The sequence below is a fragment of the Nerophis ophidion genome, linkage group LG01 (genome assembly GCF_033978795.1).
Source record: "Nerophis ophidion isolate RoL-2023_Sa linkage group LG01, RoL_Noph_v1.0, whole genome shotgun sequence".
NCBI classification, from domain to species: Eukaryota; Metazoa; Chordata; class Actinopteri; order Syngnathiformes; family Syngnathidae; genus Nerophis; species Nerophis ophidion.
Window position 1 is genome coordinate 62056503 of NC_084611.1, and position 19582 is coordinate 62076084.

Sequence of the window (19582 nt, forward strand, 5' to 3'; positions counted from 1 at the left end):
TTGTTAGTTTTACTACAAAAATGATCTTTTGTGAGGTTCACAAAGACACAAGTTAGTTTTTTATTCAATATAACAGTATAACTGTCATACTAAATATGAAAGATTTATAATCATAACTCCAAAACCAAACATGAAATGTGTCTAAAAAAGCCTGTAATATTGAATTTATGTAAGTTTTACCGGAATCAGGTATTTTGGAAAGGTTCATTAATACAAAAATCAGGTTTTACTGGCCTCATATTGGTCAAACTCAAAATGTCAGTTTTTTAAACATAACTCCAAAAATATACATGTAAAATGTCTAATAATGCCTGAAAAATAGCATCTTAGAGAGTTTTCCTGAAAAAAAACATTTGGTAGGGTTTGCAAAAACAAAAAGTAATGTTTTACTCAATTTGACAGTAATGTACTTTGAATCCTGAGATAATGCGAAAAAAGCAATAAAAATGTATTCCAACATAATTCATAATCCAAATGTGCAAAATGTCTAAAAATGCCTGTAATATTGAATACATGTGAGTTTTACTAGGTACAGTTGTTTTTCTATGGTTTGCAAATACAAAAATTAGGTTTTACTGAATATGACTGTATACTGTAACACACAATATGACAGTTATTTAAACATAACTCCTACACCACACAGGAAAAATGGCTAATAATGCCTGAAATAATGCATCTTTTGGAGTTTTATTCGAAACATATGCTTTTTTAAATCTTGCAAATGCAAAAAGGAGTTTTTTACTCAATATGACTATAAAAGTCTTACAGTCCTGAGATAATGCGAAAAAAGCAATAAAAATGTATTCCAACATGATTCCTAATCCAAACGTACAAATTGTCTAAAAATGCCTGTAATATTGAATACATGTGAGTTTTACTAGGTACAGTTGTTTTTCTATGGTTTGCAAATAAAAAAATTAGGTTTTACTCAATATGACTGTATATTGTAACACTCAATATGACAGTTATTTAAACATAACTCCTACACCACACATGAAAAATGGCTAATAATGCCTGAAATAATGCATCTTTTGGAGTTTTATTCGAAACATATGCTTTTTTAAATCTTGCAAATACAAAAAGTATTTTTTTACTCAATATGACTATAATAGTCTTACAATCCTGAGATAATGCGAAAAAAGCAATACAAATGTATTCAAACATAACTTCTAAACAACACATGCAAAATGGCTAATAATGCCTAGAGATATGTATTTTTGTTAGTTGTACTACAAAAATGATCTTTTGTGAGGTTCACAAAGACACAAGTTAGTTTTTTATTCAATATAACAGTATAACTGTCATACTAAATATGAAAGATTTATAATCATAACTCCAAAACCAAACATGAAATGTGTCTAAAAAAGCCTGTAATATTGAATTTATGTAAGTTTTACCGGAATCAGGTATTTTGGAAAGGTTCATTAATACAAAAATCAGGTTTTACTGGCCTCATATTGGTCAAACTCAAAATGTCAGTTTTTTTAACATAACTCCAAAAATATACATGCAAAATGTCTAATAATGCCTGAAAAATAGCATCTTAGAGAGTTTTCCTGAAAAAAAACATTTGGTAGGGTTTGCAAAAACAAAAAGTAATGTTTTACTCAATTTGACAGTAATGTACTTAGAATCCTGAGATAATGCGAAAAAAAGCAATAAAAATGTATTCCAACATAATTCCTAATCCAAATGTGCAAAATGTCTAAAAATGCCTGTGATATTGAATACATGTGAGTTTTCCAAGATACAGTTGTTTTTCTATGGTTTGCAAATACAAAAATTAGGTTTTACTGAATATGACTGTATACTGTAACACACAATATGACAGTTATTTAAACATAACTCCTACACCACAGATGAAAAATGGCTAATAATGCCTGAAATAATGCATCTTTTGGAGTTTTATTCGAAACATATGCTTTTTTAAATCTTGCAAATGCAAAAAGGAGTTTTTTACTCAATATGACTATAAAAGTCTTACAGTCCTGAGATAATGCGAAAAAAGCAATACAAATGTATTCCAACATGATTCCTAATCCAAACATACAAATTGTCTAAAAATGCCTGTAATATTGAATACATGTGAGTTTTACTAGGTACAGTTGTTTTTCTATGGTTTGCAAATATAAAAATTTGGTTTTACTCAATATGACTGTATATTGTAACACTCAATATGACAGTTATTTAAACATAACTCCTACACCACACATGAAAAATGGCTAATAATAACTGAAATAATGCATCTTTTGGAGTTTTATTCGAAACATATGCTTTTTTAAATCTTGCAAATGCAAAAAGTATTTTTTTACTCAATATGACTATAATAGTCTTACAATCCTGAGATAATGCGAAAAAAGCAATACAAATGTATTCAAACATAACTTCTAAACAACACATGCAAAATGGCTAATAATGCCTAGAGATATGTATTTTTGTTAGTTGTACTACAAAAATGATCTTTTGTGAGGTTCACAAAGACACAAGTTAGTTTTTTATTCAATATAATAGTATAACTGTCATACTAAATATGAAAGATTTATAATCATAACTCCAAAACCAAACATGAAATGTGTCTAAAAAAGCCTGTAATATTGAATTTATGTAAGTTTTACCGGAATCAGGTATTTTGGAAAGGTTCATTAATACAAAAATCAGGTTTTACTGGCCTCATATTGGTCAAACTCAAAATGTCAGTTTTTTAAACATAACTCCAAAAAAATACATGTAAAATGTCTAATAATGCCTGAAAAATAGCATCTTAGAGAGTTTTCCTGAAAAAAAACATTTGGTAGGGTTTGCAAAAACAAAACGTAATGTTTTACTCAATTTGACAGTAATGTACTTAGAATCCTGAGATAATGCGAAAAAAGCAATAAAAATGTATTCCAACATAATTCCTAATCCAAATGTGCAAAATGTCTAAAAATGCCTGTGACATTGAATACATGTGAGTTTTCCAAGATACAGTTGTTTTTCTATGGTTTGCAAATACAAAAATTAGGTTTTACTGAATATGACTGTATACTGTAACACACAATATGACAGTTATTTAAACATAACTCCTACACCACACATAAAAAATGGCTAATAATGCCTGAAATAATGCATCTTTTGGAGTTTTATTCGAAACATATGCTTTTTTAAATCTTGCAAATGCAAAAAGGAGTTTTTTACTCATTATGACTATAAAAGTCTTACAGTCCTGAGATAATGCGAAAAAAGCAATAAAAATGTATTCCAACATGATTCCTAATCCAAACGTACAAATTGTCTAAAAATGCCTGTAATATTGAATACATGTGAGTTTTACTAGGTACAGTTGTTTTTCTATGGTTTGCAAATACAAAAATTTGGTTTTACTCAATATGACTGTATATTGTAACACTCAATATGACAGTTATTTAAACATAACTCCTACACCACACATGAAAAATGGCTAATAATGCCTGAAATAATGCATCTTTTGGAGTTTTATTCGAAACATATGCTTTTTTAAATCTTGCAAATGCAAAAAGTATTTTTTTACTCAATATGACTATAATAGTCTTACAATCCTGAGATAATGCGAAAAAAGCAATACAAATGTATTCAAACATAACTTCTAAACAACACATGCAAAATGGCTAATAATGCCTAGAGATATGTATTTTTGTTAGTTGTACTACAAAAATGATCTTTTGTGAGGTTCACAAAGACACAAGTTAGTTTTTTATTCAATATAACAGTATAACTGTCGTACTAAATATGAAAGATTTATAATCATAACTCCAAAACCAAACATGAAATGTGTCTAAAAAAGCCTGTAATATTGAATTTATGTAAGTTTTACCGGAATCAGGTATTTTGGAAAGGTTCATTAATACAAAAATCAGGTTTTACTGGCCTCATATTGGTCAAACTCAAAATGTCAGTTTTTTAAACATAACTCCAAAAATATACATGCAAAATGTCTAATAATGCCTGAAAAATAGCATCTTAGAGAGTTTTCCTGAAAAAAAGACATTTGGTAGGGTTTGCAAAAACAAAAAGTAATGTTTTACTCAATTTGACAGTAATGTACTTAGAATCCTGAGATAATGCGAAAAAAGCAATAAAAATGTATTCCAACATAATTCCTAATCCAAATGTGCAAAATGTCTAAAAATGCCTGTGATATTGAATACATGTGAGTTTTCCAAGATACAGTTGTTTTTCTATGGTTTGCAAATACAAAAATTAGGTTTTACTGAATATGACTGTATACTGTAACACACAATATGACAGTTATTTAAACATAACTCCTACACCACACATGAAAAATGGCTAATAATGCCTGAAATAATGCATCTTTTGGAGTTTTATTCGAAACATATGCTTTTTTAAATCTTGCAAATGCAAAAAGGAGTTTTTTACTCAATATGACTATAAAAGTCTTACAGTCCTGAGATAATGCGAAAAAAGCAATAAAAATGTATTCCAACATGATTCCTAATCCAAACGTACAAATTGTCTAAAAATGCCTGTAATATTGAATACATGTGAGTTTTACTAGGTACAGTTGTTTTTCTATGGTTTGCAAATACAAAAATTTGGTTTTACTCAATATGACTGTATATTGTAACACTCAATATGACAGTTATTTAAACATAACTCCTACACCACACATGAAAAATGGCTAATAATACCTGAAATAATGCATCTTTTGGAGTTTTATTCGAAACATATGCTTTTTTAAATCTTGCAAATGCAAAAAGTATTTTTTTACTCAATATGACTATAATAGTCTTACAATCCTGAGATAATGCGAAAAAAGCAATACAAATGTATTCAAACATAACTTCTAAACAACACATGCAAAATGGCTAATAATGCCTAGAGATATGTATTTTTGTTAGTTGTACTACAAAAATGATCTTTTGTGAGGTTCACAAAGACACAAGTTAGTTTTTTATTCAATATAATAGTATAACTGTCATACTAAATATGAAAGATTTATAATCATAACTCCAAAACCAAACATGAAATGTGTCTAAAAAAGCCTGTAATATTGAATGTATGTAAGTTTTACCGGAATCAGGTATTTTGGAAAGGTTCATTAATAGAAAAATCAGGTTTTACTGGCCTCATATTGGTCAAACTCAAAATGTCAGTTTTTTAAACATAACTCCAAAAATATACATGTAAAATGTCTAATAATGCCTGAAAAATAGCATCTTAGAGAGTTTTCCTGAAAAAAAACATTTGGTAGGGTTTGCAAAAACAAAACGTAATGTTTTACTCAATTTGACAGTAATGTACTTAGAATCCTGAGATAATGCGAAAAAAGCAATAAAAATGTATTCCAACATAATTCCTAATCCAAATGTGCAAAATGTCTAAAAATGCCTGTGATATTGAATACATGTGAGTTTTCCAAGATACAGTTGTTTTTCTATGGTTTGCAAATACAAAAATTAGGTTTTACTGAATATGACTGTATACTGTAACACACAATATGACAGTTATTTAAACATAACTCCTACACCACACATGAAAAATGGCTAATAATGCCTGAAATAATGCATCTTTTGGAGTTTTATTCGAAACATATGCTTTTTTAAATCTTGCAAATGCAAAAAGGAGTTTTTTACTCATTATGACTATAAAAGTCTTACAGTCCTGAGATAATGCGAAAAAAGCAATAAAAATGTATTCCAACATGATTCCTAATCCAAACGTACAAATTGTCTAAAAATGCCTGTAATATTGAATACATGTGAGTTTTACTAGGTACAGTTGTTTTTCTATGGTTTGCAAATACAAAAATTTGGTTTTACTCAATATGACTGTATATTGTAACACTCAATATGACAGTTATTTAAACATAACTCCTACACCACACATGAAAAATGGCTAATAATGCCTGAAATAATGCATCTTTTGGAGTTTTATTCGAAACATATGCTTTTTTAAATCTTGCAAATGCAAAAAGTATTTTTTTACTCAATATGACTATAATAGTCTTACAATCCTGAGATAATGCGAAAAAAGCAATACAAATGTATTCAAACATAACTTCTAAACAACACATGCAAAATGGCTAATAATGCCTAGAGATATGTATTTTTGTTAGTTGTACTACAAAAATGATCTTTTGTGAGGTTCACAAAGACACAAGTTAGTTTTTTATTCAATATAACAGTATAACTGTCGTACTAAATATGAAATATTTATAATCATAACTCCAAAACCTAACATGAAATGTGTCTAAAAAAGCCTGTAATATTGAATTTATGTAAGTTTTACCGGAATCAGGTATTTTGGAAAGGTTCATTAATACAAAAATCAGGTTTTACTGGCCTCATTGGTCAAACTCAAAATGTCAGTTTTTTAAACATAACTCCAAAAATATACATGCAACATGTCTAATAATGCCTGAAGGAATGCATCTTTGAGAGTTTTCCTGAAAAAAAAAACATTTGGTAGGGTTTGCAAAAACAAAAAGTAATGTTTTACTCAATTTGACAGTAATGTACTTAGAATCCTGAGATAATGCGAAAAAAGCAATAAAAATGTATTCCAACATAATTCCTAATCCAAATGTGCAAAATGTCTAAAAATGCCTGTGATATTGAATACATGTGAGTTTTCCAAGATAAAGTTGTTTTTTTATGGTTTGCAAATACAAAAATTAGGTTTTACTGAATATGACTGTATACTGTAACACACAATATGACAGTTATTTAAACATAACTCCTACACCACACATGAAAAATGGCTAATAATGCCTGAAATAATGCATCTTTTGGAGTTTTATTCGAAACATATGCTTTTTTAAATCTTGCAAATGCAAAAAGGAGTTTTTTACTCAATATGACTATAAAAGTCTTACAGTCCTGAGATAATGCGAAAAAAGCAATAAAAATGTATTCCAACATGATTCCTAATCCAAACGTACAAATTGTCTAAAAATGCCTGTAATATTGAATACATGTGAGTTTTACTAGGTACAGTTGTTTTTCTATGGTTTGCAAATACAAAAATTAGGTTTTACTCAATATGACTGTATATTGTAACACTCAATATGACAGTTATTTAAACATAACTCCTACACCACACATGAAAAATGGCTAATAATGCCTGAAATAATGCATCTTTTGGAGTTTTATTCGAAACATATGCTTTTTTAAATCTTGCAAATGCAAAAAGTATTTTTTTACTCAATATGACTATAATAGTCTTACAATCCTGAGATAATGCGAAAAAAGCAATACAAATGTATTCAAACATAACTTCTAAACAATACATTCAAAATGGCTAATAATGCCTAGAGATATGTATTTTTGTTAGTTGTACTACAAAAATGATCTTTTGTGAGGTTCACAAAGACACAAGTTAGTTTTTTATTCAATATAACAGTATAACTGTCATACTAAATATGAAAGATTTATAATCATACCTCCAAAACCAAACATGAAATGTGTCTAAAAAAGCCTGTAATATTGAATTTATGTAAGTTTTACCCCGAATCAGGTATTTTGGAAAGGTTCATTAATACAAAAATCAGGTTTTACTGGCCTCATATTGGTCAAACTCAAAATGTCAGTTTTTTAAACATAACTCCAAAAATATACATGCAAAATGTCTAATAATGCCTGAAAAATAGCATCTTAGAGAGTTTTCCTGAAAAAAAAAAACATTTGGTATGGTTTGCAAAAACAAAAAGTAATGTTTTACTCAATTTGACAGTAATGTACTTAGAATCCTGAGATAATAAGAAAAAAACAATAAAAATGTATTCCAACATGATTCCTAATCCAAACGTGCAAATTGTCTAAAAATGCCTGTAATATTGAATACTTGTGAGTTTTACAAGATACAGTTGTTTTTCTATGGTTTGCAAATACAAAAATGAGGTATTACTCAATATGACTGTATACTGTAACACACAATATGACAGTTATTTAAACATAACTCCTACACCACACATGAAAAATGGCTAATAATGCCTGAAATAATGCATATTTTGGAGTTTTATTCGAAACATATGCTTATTTAAATCTTGCAAATGCAAAAAGGAGTTTTTTACTCAATATGACTATAAAAGTCTTACAGTCCTGAGATAATGCGAAAAAAGCAATAAAAATGTATTCAAACATAACTTCTAAACAACACATGCAAAATGGCTAATAATGCCTAGAGATATGTATTTTTGTTAGTTGTACTACAAAAATGATCTTTTGTGAGGTTCACAAAGACACAAGTTAGTTTTTTATTCAATATAACAGTATAACTGTCATACTAAATATGAAAGGTTTATAATCATAACTCCAAAACCAAACGTGAAATGTGTCTAAAAAAGCCTGTAATATTGAATTTATGTGAGTTTTACCGGAATCAGGTATTTTGGAAAGGTTCACAAATACAAAAATCAGGTTTTACTGGCCTCATATTGGTCAAACTCAAAATGTCAGTTTTTTAAACATAACTCCAAAAATATACATGCAAAATGTCTAATAATGCCTGAAAAATAGCATCTTAGAGAGTTTTCCTGAAAAAAAACATTTGGTAGGGTTTGCAAAAACAAAAAGTAATGTTTTACTCAATTTGACAGTAATGTACTTAGAATCCTGAGATAATGCGAAAAAAGCAATAAAAATGTATTCCAACATAATTCCTAATCCAAATGTGCAAAATGTCTAAAAATGCCTGTGATATTGAATACATGTGAGTTTCCCAAGATACAGTTGTTTTTCTATGGTTTGCAAATACAAAAATTAGGTTTTACTGAATATGACTGTATACTGTAACACACAATATGACAGTTATTTAAACATAACTCCTACACCACACATGAAAAATGGCTAATAATGCCTGAAATAATGCATCTTTTGGAGTTTTATTCGAAACATATGCTTTTTTAAATCTTGCAAATGCAAAAAGGAGTTTTTTACTCAATATGACTATAAAAGTCTTACAGTCCTGAGATAATGCGAAAAAAGTAATAAAAATGTATTCCAACATGATTCCTAATCCAAACGTACAAATTGTCTAAAAATGCCTGTAATATTGAATACATGTGAGTTTTACTAGGTACAGTTGTTTTTCTATGGTTTGCAAATACAAAAATTTGGTTTTACTCAATATGACTGTATATTGTAACACTCAATATGACAGTTATTTAAACATAACTCCTACACCACACATGAAAAATGGCTAATAATGCCTGAAATAATGCATCTTTTGGAGTTTTATTCGAAACATATGCTTTTTTAAATCTTGCAAATGCAAAAAGTATTTTTTTACTCAATATGACTATAATAGTCTTACAATCCTGAGATAATGCGAAAAAAGCAATACAAATGTATTCAAACATAACTTCTAAACAACACATGCAAAATGGCTAATAATGCCTAGAGATATGTATTTTTGTTAGTTGTACTACAAAAATTATCTTTTGTGAGGTTCACAAAGACACAAGTTAGTTTTTTATTCAATATAACAGTATAACTGTCATACTAAATATGAAAGATTTATAATCATAACTCCAAAACCAAACATGAAATGTGTCTAAAAAAGCCTGTAATATTGAATTTATGTAAGTTTTACCGGAATCAGGTATTTTGGAAAGGTTCATTAATACAAAAATCAGGTTTTACTGGCCTCATATTGGTCAAACTCAAAATGTCAGTTTTTTAAACATAACTCCAAAAATATACATGTAAAATGTCTAATAATGCCTGAAAAATAGCATCTTAGAGAGTTTTCCTGAAAAAAAAAACATTTGGTAGGGTTTGCAAAAACAAAAAGTAATGTTTTACTCAATTTGACAGTAATGTACTTTGAATCCTGAGATAATGCGAAAAAAGCAATACAAATGTATTCCAACATAATTCCTAATCCAAATGTGCAAAATGTCTAAAAATGCCTGTGATATTGAATACATGTGAGTTTTCCAAGATACAGTTGTTTTTCTATGGTTTGCAAATACAAAAATTAGGTTTTACTGAATATGACTGTATACTGTAACACACAATATGACAGTTATTTAAACATAACTCCTACACCACACATGAAAAATGGCTAATAATGCCTGAAATAATGCATCTTTTGGAGTTTTATTCAAAACATATGCTTTTTTAAATCTTGCAAATGCAAAAAGGAGTTTTTTACTCAATATGACTATAAAAGTCTTACAGTCCTGAGATAATGCGAAAAAAGCAATAAAAATGTATTCCAACATGATTCCTAATCCAAACGTACAAATTGTCTAAAAATGCCTAAAATATTGAATACATGTGCGTTTTACTAGGTACAGTTGTTTTTCTATGGTTTGCAAATACAAAAATTAGGTTTTACTCAATATGACTGTATATTGTAACTCTCAATATGACAGTTATTTAAACATAACTCCTACACCACACATGAAAAATGGCTAATAATGCCTGAAATAATGCATCTTTTGGAGTTTTATTCGAAACATATGCTTTTTTAAATCTTGCAAATGCAAAAAGTATTTTTTTACTCAATATGACTATAATAGTCTTACAATCCTGAGATAATGCGAAAAAAGCAATACAAATGTATTCAAACATAACTTCTAAACAACACATGCAAAATGGCTAATAATGCCTAGAGATATGTATTTTTGTTAGTTGTACTACAAAAATGATCTTTTGTGAGGTTCACAAACACACAAGTTAGTTTTTTATTCAATATAACAGTATAACTGTCATACTAAATATGAAATATTTATAATCATAACTCCAAAACCTAACATGAAATGTGTCTAAAAAAGCCTGTAATATTGAATTTATGTAAGTTTTACCGGAATCAGGTATTTTGGAAAGGTTCATTAATACAAAAATCAGGTTTTACTGGCCTCATATTGGTCAAACTCAAAATGTCAGTTTTTTAAACATAACTCCAAAAATATACATGTAAAATGTCTAATAATGCCTGAAAAATAGCATCTTAGAGAGTTTTCCTGAAAAAAAAACATTTGGTAGGGTTTGCAAAAACAAAAAGTAATGTTTTACTCAATTTGACAGTAATGTACTTTGAATCCTGAGATAATGCGAAAAAAGCAATAAAAATGTAGTCCAACATAATTCCTAATCCAAATGTGCAAAATGTCTAAAAATGCCTGTAATATTGAATACATGTGAGTTTTACTAGGTACAGTTGTTTTTCTATGGTTTGCAAATACAAAAATTAGGTTTTACTGAATATGACTGTATACTGTAACACACAATATGACAGTTATTTAATCATAACTCCTACACCACACATGAAAAATGGCTAATAATGCCTGAAATAATGCATCTTTTGGAGTTTTATTCAAAACATATGCTTTTTTAAATCTTGCAAATGCAAAAAGGAGTTTTTTACTCAATATGACTATAAAAGTCTTACAGTCCTGAGATAATGCGAAAAAAGTAATAAAAATGTATTCCAACATGATTCCTAATCCAAACGTACAAATTGTCTAAAAATGCCTGTAATATTGAATACATGTGAGTTTTACTAGGTACAGTTGTTTTTCTATGGTTTGCAAATACAAAAATTTGGTTTTACTCAATATGACTGTATATTGTAACACTCAATATGACAGTTATTTAAACATAACTCCTACACCACACATGAAAAATGGCTAATAATGCCTGAAATAATGCATCTTTTTGAGTTTTATTCGAAACATATGCTTTTTTAAATCTTGCAAATGCAAAAAGTATTTTTTTACTCAATATGACTATAATAGTCTTACAATCCTGAGATAATGCGAAAAAAGCAATACAAATGTATTCAAACATAACTTCTAAACAACACATGCAAAATGGCTAATAATGCCTAGAGATATGTATTTTTGTTAGTTGTACTACAAAAATTATCTTTTGTGAGGTTCACAAAGACACAAGTTAGTTTTTTATTCAATATAACAGTATAACTGTCATACTAAATATGAAAGATTTATAATCATAACTCCAAAACCAAACATGAAATGTGTCTAAAAAAGCCTGTAATATTGAATTTATGTAAGTTTTACCGGAATCAGGTATTTTGGAAAGGTTCATTAATACAAAAATCAGGTTTTACTGGCCTCATATTGGTCAAACTCAAAATGTCAGTTTTTTAAACATAACTCCAAAAATATACATGCAAAATGTCTAATAATGCCTGAAAAATAGCATCTTAGAGAGTTTTCCTGAAAAAAAAACATTTGGTAGGGTTTGCGAAAACAAAAAGTAATGTTTTACTCAATTTGACAGTAATGTACTTAGAATCCTGAGATAATGCGAAAAAAGCAATACAAATGTATTCCAACATAATTCCTAATCCAAATGTGCAAAATGTCTAAAAATGCCTGTGATATTGAATACATGTGAGTTTTCCAAGATACAGTTGTTTTTCTATGGTTTGCAAATACAAAAATTAGGTTTTACTGAATATGACTGTATACTGTAACACACAATATGACAGTTATTTAAACATAACTCCTACACCACACATGAAAAATGGCTAATAATGCCTGAAATAATGCATCTTTTGGAGTTTTATTCGAAACATATGCTTTTTTAAATCTTGCAAATGCAAAAAGGAGTTTTTTACTCATTATGACTATAAAAGTCTTACAGTCCTGAGATAATGCGAAAAAAGCAATACAAATGTATTCCAACATGATTCCTAATCCAAACGTACAAATTGTCTAAAAATGCCTGTAATATTGAATACATGTGAGTTTTACTAGGTACAGTTGTTTTTCTATGGTTTGCAAATATAAAAATTTGTTTTTACTCAATATGACTGTATATTGTAACACTCAATATGACAGTTATTTAAACATAACTCCTACACCACACATGAAAAATGGCTAATAATGCCTGAAATAATGCATCTTTTGGAGTTTTATTCGAAACATATGCTTTTTTAAATCTTGCAAATGCAAAAAGTATTTTTTTACTCAATATGACTATAATAGTCTTACAATCCTGAGATAATGCGAAAAAAGCAATACAAATGTATTCAAACATAACTTCTAAACAACACATGCAAAATGGCTAATAATGCCTAGAGATATGTATTTTTGTTAGTTGTACTACAAAAATTATCTTTTGTGAGGTTCACAAAGACACAAGTTAGTTTTTTATTCAATATAACAGTATAACTGTCATACTAAATATGAAAGATTTATAATCATAACTCCAAAACCAAACATGAAATGTGTCTAAAAAAGCCTGTAATATTGAATTTATGTAAGTTTTACCGGAATCAGGTATTTTGGAAAGGTTCATTAATACAAAAATCAGGTTTTACTGGCCTCATATTGGTCAAACTCAAAATGTCAGTTTTTTAAACATAACTCCAAAAATATACATGTAAAATGTCTAATAATGCCTGAAAAATAGCATCTTAGAGAGTTTTCCTGAAAAAAAAAACATTTGGTAGGGTTTGCAAAAACAAAAAGTAATGTTTTACTCAATTTGACAGTAATGTACTTTGAATCCTGAGATAATGCGAAAAAAGCAATACAAATGTATTCCAACATAATTCCTAATCCAAATGTGCAAAATGTCTAAAAATGCCTGTGATATTGAATACATGTGAGTTTTCCAAGATACAGTTGTTTTTCTATGGTTTGCAAATACAAAAATTAGGTTTTACTGAATATGACTGTATACTGTAACACACAATATGACAGTTATTTAAACATAACTCCTACACCACACATGAAAAATGGCTAATAATGCCTGAAATAATGCATCTTTTGGAGTTTTATTCAAAACATATGCTTTTTTAAATCTTGCAAATGCAAAAAGGAGTTTTTTACTCAATATGACTATAAAAGTCTTACAGTCCTGAGATAATGCGAAAAAAGCAATAAAAATGTATTCCAACATGATTCCTAATCCAAACGTACAAATTGTCTAAAAATGCCTAAAATATTGAATACATGTGCGTTTTACTAGGTACAGTTGTTTTTCTATGGTTTGCAAATACAAAAATTAGGTTTTACTCAATATGACTGTATATTGTAACTCTCAATATGACAGTTATTTAAACATAACTCCTACACCACACATGAAAAATGGCTAATAATGCCTGAAATAATGCATCTTTTGGAGTTTTATTCGAAACATATGCTTTTTTAAATCTTGCAAATGCAAAAAGTATTTTTTTACTCAATTAGACTATAATAGTCTTACAATCCTGAGATAATGCGAAAAAAGCAATACAAATGTATTCAAACATAACTTCTAAACAACACATGCAAAATGGCTAATAATGCCTAGAGATATGTATTTTTGTTAGTTGTACTACAAAAATGATCTTTTGTGAGGTTCACAAACACACAAGTTAGTTTTTTATTCAATATAACAGTATAACTGTCATACTAAATATGAAAGATTTATAATCATAACTCCAAAACCAAACATGAAATGTGTCTAAAAAAGCCTGTAATATTGAATTTATGTAAGTTTTACCGGAATCAGGTATTTTGGAAAGGTTCATTAATACAAAAATCAGGTTTTACTGGCCTCATATTGGTCAAACTCAAAATGTCAGTTTTTTAAACATAACTCCAAAAATATACATGTAAAATGTCTAATAATGCCTGAAAAATAGCATCTTAGAGAGTTTTCCTGAAAAAAAAACATTTGGTAGGGTTTGCAAAAACAAAAAGTAATGTTTTACTCAATTTGACAGTAATGTACTTTGAATCCTGAGATAATGCGAAAAAAGCAATAAAAATGTATTCCAACATAATTCCTAATCCAAATGTGCAAAATGTCTAAAAATGCCTGTAATATTGAATACATGTGAGTTTTACTAGGTACAGTTGTTTTTCTATGGTTTGCAAATACAAAAATTAGGTTTTACTGAATATGACTGTATACTGTAACACACAATATGACAGTTATTTAATCATAACTCCTACACCACACATGAAAAATGGCTAATAATGCCTGAAATAATGCATCTTTTGGAGTTTTATTCAAAACATATGCTTTTTTAAATCTTGCAAATGCAAAAAGGAGTTTTTTACTCAATATGACTATAAAAGTCTTACAGTCCTGAGATAATGCGAAAAAAGTAATAAAAATGTATTCCAACATGATTCCTAATCCAAACGTACAAATTGTCTAAAAATGCCTGTAATATTGAATACATGTGAGTTTTACTAGGTACAGTTGTTTTTCTATGGTTTGCAAATACAAAAATTTGGTTTTACTCAATATGACTGTATATTGTAACACTCAATATGACAGTTATTTAAACATAACTCCTACACCACACATGAAAAATGGCTAATAATGCCTGAAATAATGCATCTTTTTGAGTTTTATTCGAAACATATGCTTTTTTAAATCTTGCAAATGCAAAAAGTATTTTTTTACTCAATATGACTATAATAGTCTTACAATCCTGAGATAATGCGAAAAAAAGCAATACAAATGTATTCAAACATAACTTCTAAACAACACATGCAAAATGGCTAATAATGCCTAGAGATATGTATTTTTGTTAGTTGTACTACAAAAATTATCTTTTGTGAGGTTCACAAAGACACAAGTTAGTTTTTTATTCAATATAACAGTATAACTGTCATACTAAATATGAAAGATTTATAATCATAACTCCAAAACCAAACATGAAATGTGTCTAAAAAAGCCTGTAATATTGAATTTATGTAAGTTTTACCGGAATCAGGTATTTTGGAAAGGTTCATTAATACAAAAATCAGGTTTTACTGGCCTCATATTGGTCAAACTCAAAATGTCAGTTTTTTAAACATAACTCCAAAAATATACATGTAAAATGTCTAATAATGCCTGAAAAATAGCATCTTAGAGAGTTTTCCTGAAAAAAAAACATTTAGTAGGGTTTGCAAAAACAAAAAGTAATGTTTTACTCAATTTGACAGTAATGTACTTAGAATCCTGAGATAATGCGAAAAAAGCAATAAAAATGTATTCCAACATAATTCCTAATCCAAATGTGCAAAATGTCTAAAAATGCCTGTAATATTGAATACATGTGAGTTTTCCTAGATACAGTTGTTTTTTTATGGTTTGCAAATACAAAAGTTAGGTTTTACTGAATATGACTGTATACTGTAACACTCAATATGACAGTTATTTAAACATAACTCCTACACTACACATGAAAAATGGCTAATAATGCCTGAAATAATGCATCTTTTGGAGTTTTATTCGAAACATATGCTTATTTAAATCTTGCAAATGCAAAAAGGAGTTTTTTACTCAATATGACTATAAAAGTCTTACAGTCCTGAGATAATGCGAAAAAAGCAATAAAAATGTATTCAAACATAACTTCTAAACAACACATGCAAAATGGCTAATAATGCCTAGAGATATGTATTTTTGTTAGTTGTACTACAAAAATGATCTTTTGTGAGGTTCAAAAAGACACAAGTTAGTTTTTTATTCAATATAACAGTATAACTGTCATACTAAATATGAAAGGTTTATAATCATAACTCCAAAACCAAACGTGAAATGTGTCTAAAAAAGCCTGTAATATTGAATTTATGTGAGTTTTACCGGAATCAGGTATTTTGGAAAGGTTCACAAATACAAAAATCAGGTTTTACTGGCCTCATATTGGTCAAACTCAAAATGTCAGTTTTTTAAACATAACTCCAAAAATAAACATACAACATGTCTAATAATGCCTGAAAAATAGCATCTTAGAGAGTTTTCCTGAAAAAAAAACGTTTGGCAGGGTTTGCAAAAACAAAAAGTAATGTTTTACTCAATTTGACAGTAATGTACTTAGAATCCTGAGATAATGCGAAAAAAGCAATAAAAATGTATTCCAACATAATTCCTAATCCAAATGTGCAAAATGTCTAAAAATGCCTGTGATATTGAATACATGTGAGTTTCCCAAGATACAGTTGTTTTTCTATGGTTTGCAAATACAAAAATTAGGTTTTACTGAATATGACTGTATACTGTTACACACAATATGACAGTTATTTAAACATAACTCCTACACCACACATGAAAAATGGCTAATAATGCCTGAAATAATGCATCTTTTGGAGTTTTATTCGAAACATATGCTTTTTTAAATCTTGCAAATGCAAAAAGGAGTTTTTTACTCAATATGACTATAAAAGTCTTACAGTCCTGAGATAATGCGAAAAAAGCAATAAAAATGTATTCCAACATGATTCCTAATCCAAACGTACACATTGTCTAAAAATGCCTGTAATATTGAATACATGTGAGTTTTACTAGGTACAGTTGTTTTTCTATGGTTTGCAAATACAAAAATTAGGTTTTACTCAATATGACTGTATATTGTAACACTCAATATGACAGTTATTTAAACATAACTCCTACACCACACATGAAAAATGGCTAATAATGCCTGAAATAATGCATCTTTTGGAGTTTTATTCGAAACATATGCTTTTTTAAATTTTGCAAATGCGAAAAGGAGTTTTTTACTGAATATGACTATAAAAGTCTTACAGTCCTGAGATAATAGGAAAAAAGCAATAAAAATGTATTCCAACATGATTCCTAATCCAAACGTACAAATTGTCTAAAAATGCCTGTAATATTGAATACATGTGAGTTTTACTAGATACAGTTGTTTTTCTATGGTTTGCAAATACAAAAATTAGGTTTTACTCAATATGACTGTATATTGTAACACTCAATATGACAGTTATTTAAACATAACTCCTACACCACACATGAAAAATGGCTAATAATGCCTGAAATAATGCATCTTTTGGAGTTTTATTCGAAACATATGCTTTTTTAAATCTTGCAAATGCAAACAGTATTTTTTTACTCAATATGACTATAATAGTCTTACAATCCTGAGATAATGCGAAAAAAGCAATACAAATGTAATCAAACATAACTTCTAAACAACACATGCAAAATGGCTAATAATGCCTAGAGATATGTATTTTTGTTAGTTGTACTACAAAAATGATCTTTTGTGAGGTTCACAAAGACACAAGTTTGTTTTTTATTCAATATAACAGTTTAACTGTCATACTAAATATGAAAGATTTATAATCATAACTCCAAAACCAAACATGAAATGTGTCTACAATAGCCTGTAATATTGAATTTATGTAAGTTTTACCGGAATCAGGTATTTTGGAAAGGTTCATTAATAAAAAAATCAGGTTTTACTGGCCTCATATTGGTCAAACTCAAAATGTCAGTTTTTTAAATATAACTCCAAAAATATACATGCAAAATGTCTAATAATGCCTGAAAAATAGCATCTTAGAGAGTTTTCCTGAAAAAAAAACATTTGGTAGGGTTTGCAAAAACAAAAAGTAATGTTTTACTCAATTTGACAGTAATGTACTTAGAATCCTGAGATAATGCGAAAAAAGCAATAAAAATGTATTCCAACATAATTCCTAATCCAAATGTGCAAAATGTCTAAAAATGCCTGTGATATTGAATACATGTGAGTTTTCCAAGATACAGTTGTTTTTCTATGGTTTGCAAATACAAAAATTAGGTTTTACTGAATATGACTGTATACTGTAACACACAATATGACAGTTATTTAAACATAACTCCTACACCACACATGAAAAATGGCTAATAATGCCTGAAATAATGCATCTTTTGGAGTTTTATTCGAAACATATGCTTTTTTAAATCTTGCAAATGCAAAAAGGAGTTTTTTACTCAATATGACTATAAAAGTCTTACAGTCCTGAGATAATGTGAAAAAAGCAATAAAAATGTATTCCAACATGATTCCTAATCCAAACGTACAACTTGTCTAAAAATGCCTGTAATATTGAATACATGTGAGTTTTACTAGGTACAGTTGTTTTTCTATGGTTTGCAAATACAAAAATTAGGTTTTACTCAATATGACTGTATATTGTAACACTCAATATGACAGTTATTTAAACATAACTCCTACACCACACATGAACAATGGCTAATAATGCCTGAAATAATGCATCTTTTGGAGTTTTATTCGAAACATATGCTTTTTTAAATCTTGCAAATGCAAAAAGTATTTTTTTACTCAATATGACTATAATAGTCTTACAATCCTGAGATAATGCGAAAAAAGCAATACAAATGTATTCAAACATAACTTCTAAACAACACATGCAAAATGGCTAATAATGCCTAGAGATATGTATTTTTGTTAGTTGTACTACAAAAATGATCTTTTGTGAGGTTCACAAAGACACAAGTTAGTTTTTTATTCAATATAAAAGTATAACTGTCATACTAAATATGAAAGATTTATAATCATAACTCCAAAACCAAACATGAAATGTGTCTAAAAAAGCCTGTAATATTGAATTTATGTAAGTTTTACCGGAATCAGGTATTTTGGAAAGGTTCATTAATACAAAAATCAGGTTTTACTGGCCTCATATTGGTCAAACTCAAAATGTCAGTTTTTTAAACATAACTCCAAAAATATACATGCAAAATGTCTAATAATGCCTGAAAAATAACATCTTAGAGAGTTTTCCTGAAAAAAAAAACATTTGGTAGGGTTTGCAAAAACAAAAAGTAATGTTTTACTCAATTTGACAGTAATGTACTTAGAATCCTGAGATAATGCGAAAAAAGCAATA